At 47.2% G+C, this 5,728-nt stretch overlaps 1 long non-coding RNA gene across 1 annotated transcript; it reads right to left on the bottom strand.

The window, feature by feature from the left end:
- Window positions 1-1,109: 1,109 nt before the first annotated feature.
- LOC129507947 (uncharacterized) lies at window positions 1,110-4,138 on the bottom strand. Its single transcript, XR_008664106.1, has 3 exons — window positions 3,907-4,138; window positions 3,051-3,153; window positions 1,110-1,510 (listed from the first exon to the last, which is right to left on the bottom strand). It is a non-coding gene; the product is annotated as an uncharacterized LOC129507947 (long non-coding RNA).
- Between the last annotated feature and the right edge of the window lie 1,590 nt (window positions 4,139-5,728).

Below are 5,728 nucleotides of genomic sequence, written 5' to 3'. Positions count from 1 at the left end.
TCACTCCGTCGTCCCCTCTTTCTTTTTCTCCTAAGCAATGAAAGCTTTTTCTCCCGAAGCTAGAAATCCAGTCAAACTATTAAACCAGGATCATGTGAGACTTCCATGTTTCCCAAGAAGATATTACCATAAGGCAGAGATCTTCAGATCCAACTTTTATGTGTGCCTGTCCCTGGCAACAAAAGAGAGCTTCCATATACTTGTCCATGGGGACCGGCGCTGGGGGTCTTTCACATAAAGAGACTAGCAGTAATATCCTTTAGACAGGGTGCTTCCCTGTTCTCTGCCCACTTCTGCTGAGCTTGTTTTTTGCCTTTTGCGCCCACTACGCTGCCCAAACACTCCACAGAGGCTGTCGATTTCTATAATTTCGAAGAAGAAAATAACTGAGATAAAACATGTTTTCTCTTTGAGTGTGACCTCTGACCTTTCCTTTCCAATACACCTGACACCAAGGCTTTAGGGAAAGACCTGTTTGGCTCTGGGATGCTGTTTGGCTCTGGGATGCTGATGTTGCTTTTTTATGGGGGGGGGGGGGAGACCTCCCTCTCTGTCCTCTCTGTCCGTCTCTGTCTCTGTCTCCTCTCCCCCTTGGTCCCTCCCTCCCTCCCTCTTTTCCTCCCTCTCCCCTCTCTGCCTTCTCTGAGGCCGAACTCAATGAAAAGTTGTTGCAATAATCGCAGCTCCCTGCCCCGCCAGGGCCGAGGCGGAACGCGCAGGGTGTTTTGTTAAATGCTCCCGTCGTTCGCAGGGGCTGGGACTTGATAAAAGGAGACAGTTTTCTGAAAAGATTTGATTGAAATGGCGTGTGCCAGGGCTGATGGGAGCCAGCGAGGGACAAAGCGCCGCGAATCCATGGACACTCGAGCAATTATGCCTCCACGCTGAAGGTGGATTAGCGCGCTGGAAAGAAGCATATGTTTGGCCCGGGGCGACACTTCCCCCCGGCTGAGCTTAGAGAATGAGAGCGCGGAGAGCGGCTGGACCCGGAATATCAACTATCTGCGAAGCCCCCCTCCCCAGCCCGGCCCAGCCAGTCTCCCCGCCCCCCGCCCAGAAAAGTCGGGACGCGTTTTTACAAAGAGGAGGAGGAGAGGGATGGGAGGAGGAGGAGAGGGATGGGAGGAGGGAGGGGGGAGGAGGGGGCGCAGGGGAGCTGAGAAGTGCAAATGGGCCTGGGATTGGCGAGAAGCGCCACCCAAGGCTTTTATCTCGGGTCATCCTAATGGGACTTCCAGGCTTGGGTGCTGGGACCCAGAGGAGGTCACACAGAGTGCTCCCCCACGGAATTTCCCCCGCTAAGTAGTTCGGTCCGGGATGTTCGCTCCGACCGGTCTTGGAAGGTCAACCAAATTGTTGCAATAGAACAAGGTCCTAATGACTCCTTGAAGATGCGAGTGGCTAATGGTCAATGTCGCAGGCGGGCGGGAGGCGCTGGGCGGGCGACGTGGGTTCTCCGCGTCTGGGTGGGTCTAGGTGAAGGGAAGGCCATCGGGAGAGGCGTCCGACACTGAGGTATTGGGTGAAATGGGTTGAGAGTGAGAAAAGCTAGGGAGGCCTGGTCAGAGAAAGGGGGCGGGTGCCGGGGTCGGAGTCCCACGCAGCTCTAGCAGCTTAGAGACCCAGGCCAAGGATGCTAACGCTGCGCGCTGCCTTGGGAGTCGTGGAGACCGAGACAAAGTTTCCCAGATCCTGCCTCCAATCATTAATTAAAGCACCGCTCCCGTGAAAAAGGCCCTTAAAACTCTGACCCGGAGCCTCCCGGCTCCCGCTCGCTGTACCGGCGAGCGCGCGCAGGGAGGCGGGAGGCGCAGGCACGTCCCAACCCTCTTTCTCAGGCTTTTACTGCAGCTTAATTGGGTCTAACCCGATCGCGAACGCGGGTGGCCGCCGCCCAGGCCGCCCACAGCCCATTCCGGGGCTGTCCTCCCCGCCCCCTCGGGTCCCCACCCCCGCCTGCATCCAACCCCGGGCTGGGCTCGAACCTCCAGTCCGCGGTTCCACCGTCACCGCCCCCGCGTCCCACCTCCCACCTCCAACGCCAGACCTTCAAAATCAAGTTGCCCATTGCTTCTGATCCCAAGAGGCGCACCAAGGCATTTGGGGGCGAATTTAGGTAGGAGGCGCCGGGGTCGGCGGGCGGGGTCCGAGGTGGACCCGGCGGGGCGCACCGAGGGGGTGCGGACCGTGCCGCCTCCTGGGCGGGAGTCCTGGCGCCCGGAGCTGAGATCTGGCGCTGGGGACCGACTCCATGCTGTGGACAAAGGCGCAGCCCAGACTTGGGGGCTCCGAAAAAGACAGGGGGGGGGAATCCTGAAATAGGATTTGGTAGCTGACAAAGCAGACGGAAATTTGATCCTAGCATTAACTCAGCGCCTTAGGGGGGAGGGAAAAAAAAAAAAAAACCTCTTAAGCTATATTAGGTAAATTTAGTTTGGCCAAACAGTCCAAATAAAAATATAAATAAATCTGTATACCTAGTTGTGTATATTTCCCCAGAACAGGCTGGATTCTGAAAGGGTGATGAGCGAGAACAATTCAAGAGAGAGCTCAGGAGCAGAAACGGGGGCCCAGGCTTCTTGACTTGAAAAAGTTGAGATTTGGGGTGGGCTACCGGGTGGGGCATGGTGGTATAGAGAGGCTGGACCACAAGACTCCACTTCAGTTTGAGGGCTTGGGTTTAGGATTGTTGTTGGAATTTAGCAGATATCATCTTAATTTCCATAGAAAAATCATCAGCAGAGAAAGCACAGCCTGGAATTGGGCCACTAAGGGGAAAAAAAAAAAAAAGCCCCGTCCTGCTGTTGAAAATATTCCCACCTCTAAATGGAAGTTAGTATGGAAAGTCAAACTAATTCTGCGAAGTTTCCCCAAAGATGGTCATACTTGTTTTCACATCAAAGGCAGAGAGAAAAGGAAGGAAGAGGGAGTAAGAAAGATGGAAGGAAGGAAGGAAGGAAGGAAGGAAGGAAGGAAGGAAGGAAAAGGAAGGAAGGAAATCCATGTTACAAATATGCTCAAGTATATCCTCTATGGAAAGTTCATCTCACCTGCACTTGCTTCTCTAACAGATTTTTCCAGCAATATTCTAAGGGTTGCTTTTTTGGTTGAGAAAACATCTCTCTGTGAAAGCAAAGTTGGCTCTGTGCTGTCCTTTTCAGGCATCAAGGATGAAAAAGAAACACAGTTTTACACATGAATCACTTTTAAAGTTAGTTATAGGGCCCCTAGCTTCAGCCTACAGTCCCCTTCATTCTTCCTTTTCCTTTTGCAATCATGATCCTAAAGGGCAGAATTTTTATTTTTTTCCAAACACAGGACCTCTGATATATGTGAGTTACATAGGTTCCCATCCCAATATCCTTCTCTCTTCCCAGTCTCGGTGGCCGTACTGCTACCTCAATGGGGAACACCAGTTACTTCTTTGGAGGGAGCCTTCACTTGTGTTGGTGATTTGATTGAGAGTTTTTCTCATCTATGTCCACGTGGGCAAAGAGGAGTTTGGGCTACCACTTTTGTAGAAAGAAATCAACACTCTCTATTTATAAATACTCCACCTCGGACTAATTCATCCCTGCCTTCAGAAACACAGTTGAGTAAACTCTGATCACTAATGGGGTTTTCCATCCTAACTCAGGGTTAACTTGGCAAATAAGGTTTCTAAAGACAGGCTTCTAAGAGGAACCCATAATAGGGTCAAACTTTTTCAGTTTCTCTCCCACAATATATCACAAAGAGGACAGTATCATGAAGGGTAGTAGTAACAATTGGAAACTGAGATGGCATGCCCATGCAGCAATCAAGGTTATATTAAAAAAAGAAAAAGAATTGTTCATTGACATCCACAAGGAAAAATATCCCTGAGCACCCTAAGAGGTGACGCAGAGGTGTGAGAACTGCTATTACCTGGTGTGTTGTGTGGTTTCATTCTTCTGGGATGGGTGGTTGGGTGGTGTGAGGAGTTGACTTGGATTTGGCTGTGGTATGTGGGGCATTTTCTTCTTCTCCCCTCCTTGCATTTTAGATTTCTTTTTACCCAGTGGCACTAAGCGATGGGGAAACATGGATGTGTTTCTTCAAATGCCCAACTTGGATAATCAAGTAAATTAAAGAACAAATTTCAGTACTCTTGCCTCAGGATCGCTGCCATCTCTGCACCTGTAACTCAAAGAAGGAAAATGCTGGTTATTTATGTTGTACTTTCTGCCTCTTGGATCTCTAGCGAGTTGACCTGGTTTTTATAGCCCTTTTACCCAAGCAATGAGGATTCTTCCCCTCACTTCACCTCCTCCATCCCCCCCTCCCCCCATAACTGAGTGGCTTAGGAGGAGATCTGTAACTGGGATGAAGCAGCTGTTGGCTTCATGCCGTCCTCTAACTTGATTATTCTTTGGACACGTTAGGCAAGCATTAGTGATTGATAATGACGCTAATTAACCCCTTTCCTTTCCAAACAGTAAACTGCTGCCAGCAGGATGCTACAAACAATAAATATAAAACACTGCATACATCAATATCTGTTTAAAGCACAACTTCATTTGGGCGCATTTAACCATACTGTTTTCAGTTAACAATTTCGCTATTTATTCAAGCACTTCTCCAAAAGCCGGAGGGAGGAGGCAGGAGAGAGGGTTAAGGAAAGGAGCCTGCGGCTTTAAGACCACAAAATGCTGTCATACCTGTCAGCTGCAACAAAGTTAAGCTCTAATGAAAACCATGCGTAATTTTTTTTTTTAAATTTCAGGTCAATACTTTTTTAAAACTTAATTAATCCAGCTCTGTTCTTAACCTATTTAAACTTAACACAGGGCTGATGACCACATATGATTTTTTTCTTTGTGGGGGAAAGCAGCTCTCCTACCTGACGTGGAATTATTACGAATTTACTTTTGATTGAGAAAGAAATGGGGAGACCCTGTTTCATAAAGCCTGGTGAAATTCAGATTTTTTTTTTTTTAGCAGGATTTGGGGAAACCAGGGCAAATTTGATCTGATTGTGCAGTCTAACATAACCTGAGTGGTAAAGAAATGTACATTAAATTTGGAATTTTGATAAATGAATATTCCTAGCAAGTGAATAAAATGTATTCAATTAACTAAAACCCTGTGCACTTCTGAACTGAAGTGGAATCGACTGTAATTGATTTATTTGAAACCAGAGGTTAAGGACTGAATTAGCTAAGTACAACTGGGTATTTCAAGCCACTGACTTCTCAAATGTCAAATCCCTTCTATTTTAAATATTATTTCAGCTGCGGGGCATTGCAGTCCTGATGGTAGTTCCATCAAGAACTCAAATTATATTAATATTCGATTTTGGGGAGGAATGGATTGGATTGTGATTTTTAAAGGGTGTTAGAGAATAGAAGTGGTAATAAAGGGGCATTGTGTTTTTATAAAAATTGGGTGTGGTAATTAGCATAGCCTAGCAAGCATCCTTATAATTCAAGTATGTATCCTAATTTGAGTTAATCCAAAGAGAATCGAGGTTGTTAGTATATAAACATGTGACCTGTCAAGTAACCACCATGTGCTTTAAAAAATACACATGGCTCCCAACAGATCAAGTCAAAATCTACATAGTCTCCAACTAGTCCCATAAACATTATTTTTTAATAATAACCCCTCTACTCTTCTCACCCCTTAAAGATATATATAGCTTCTTTTACATTTTTGGTAAAAAGAAAGAAAGAGAGAAAAAGAAAGTCCCAACATCCTGATTCTCAAA

The sequence above is a fragment of the Nyctereutes procyonoides genome, unplaced genomic scaffold, assembly GCF_905146905.1.
Source record: "Nyctereutes procyonoides isolate TBG_1078 unplaced genomic scaffold, NYPRO_anot_genome, whole genome shotgun sequence".
In the NCBI taxonomy this organism is placed as follows: domain Eukaryota; kingdom Metazoa; phylum Chordata; class Mammalia; order Carnivora; family Canidae; genus Nyctereutes; species Nyctereutes procyonoides.
Note: the sequence above shows the minus strand (reverse complement) of the source record. Positions and strands in the feature narration are given on the sequence as shown.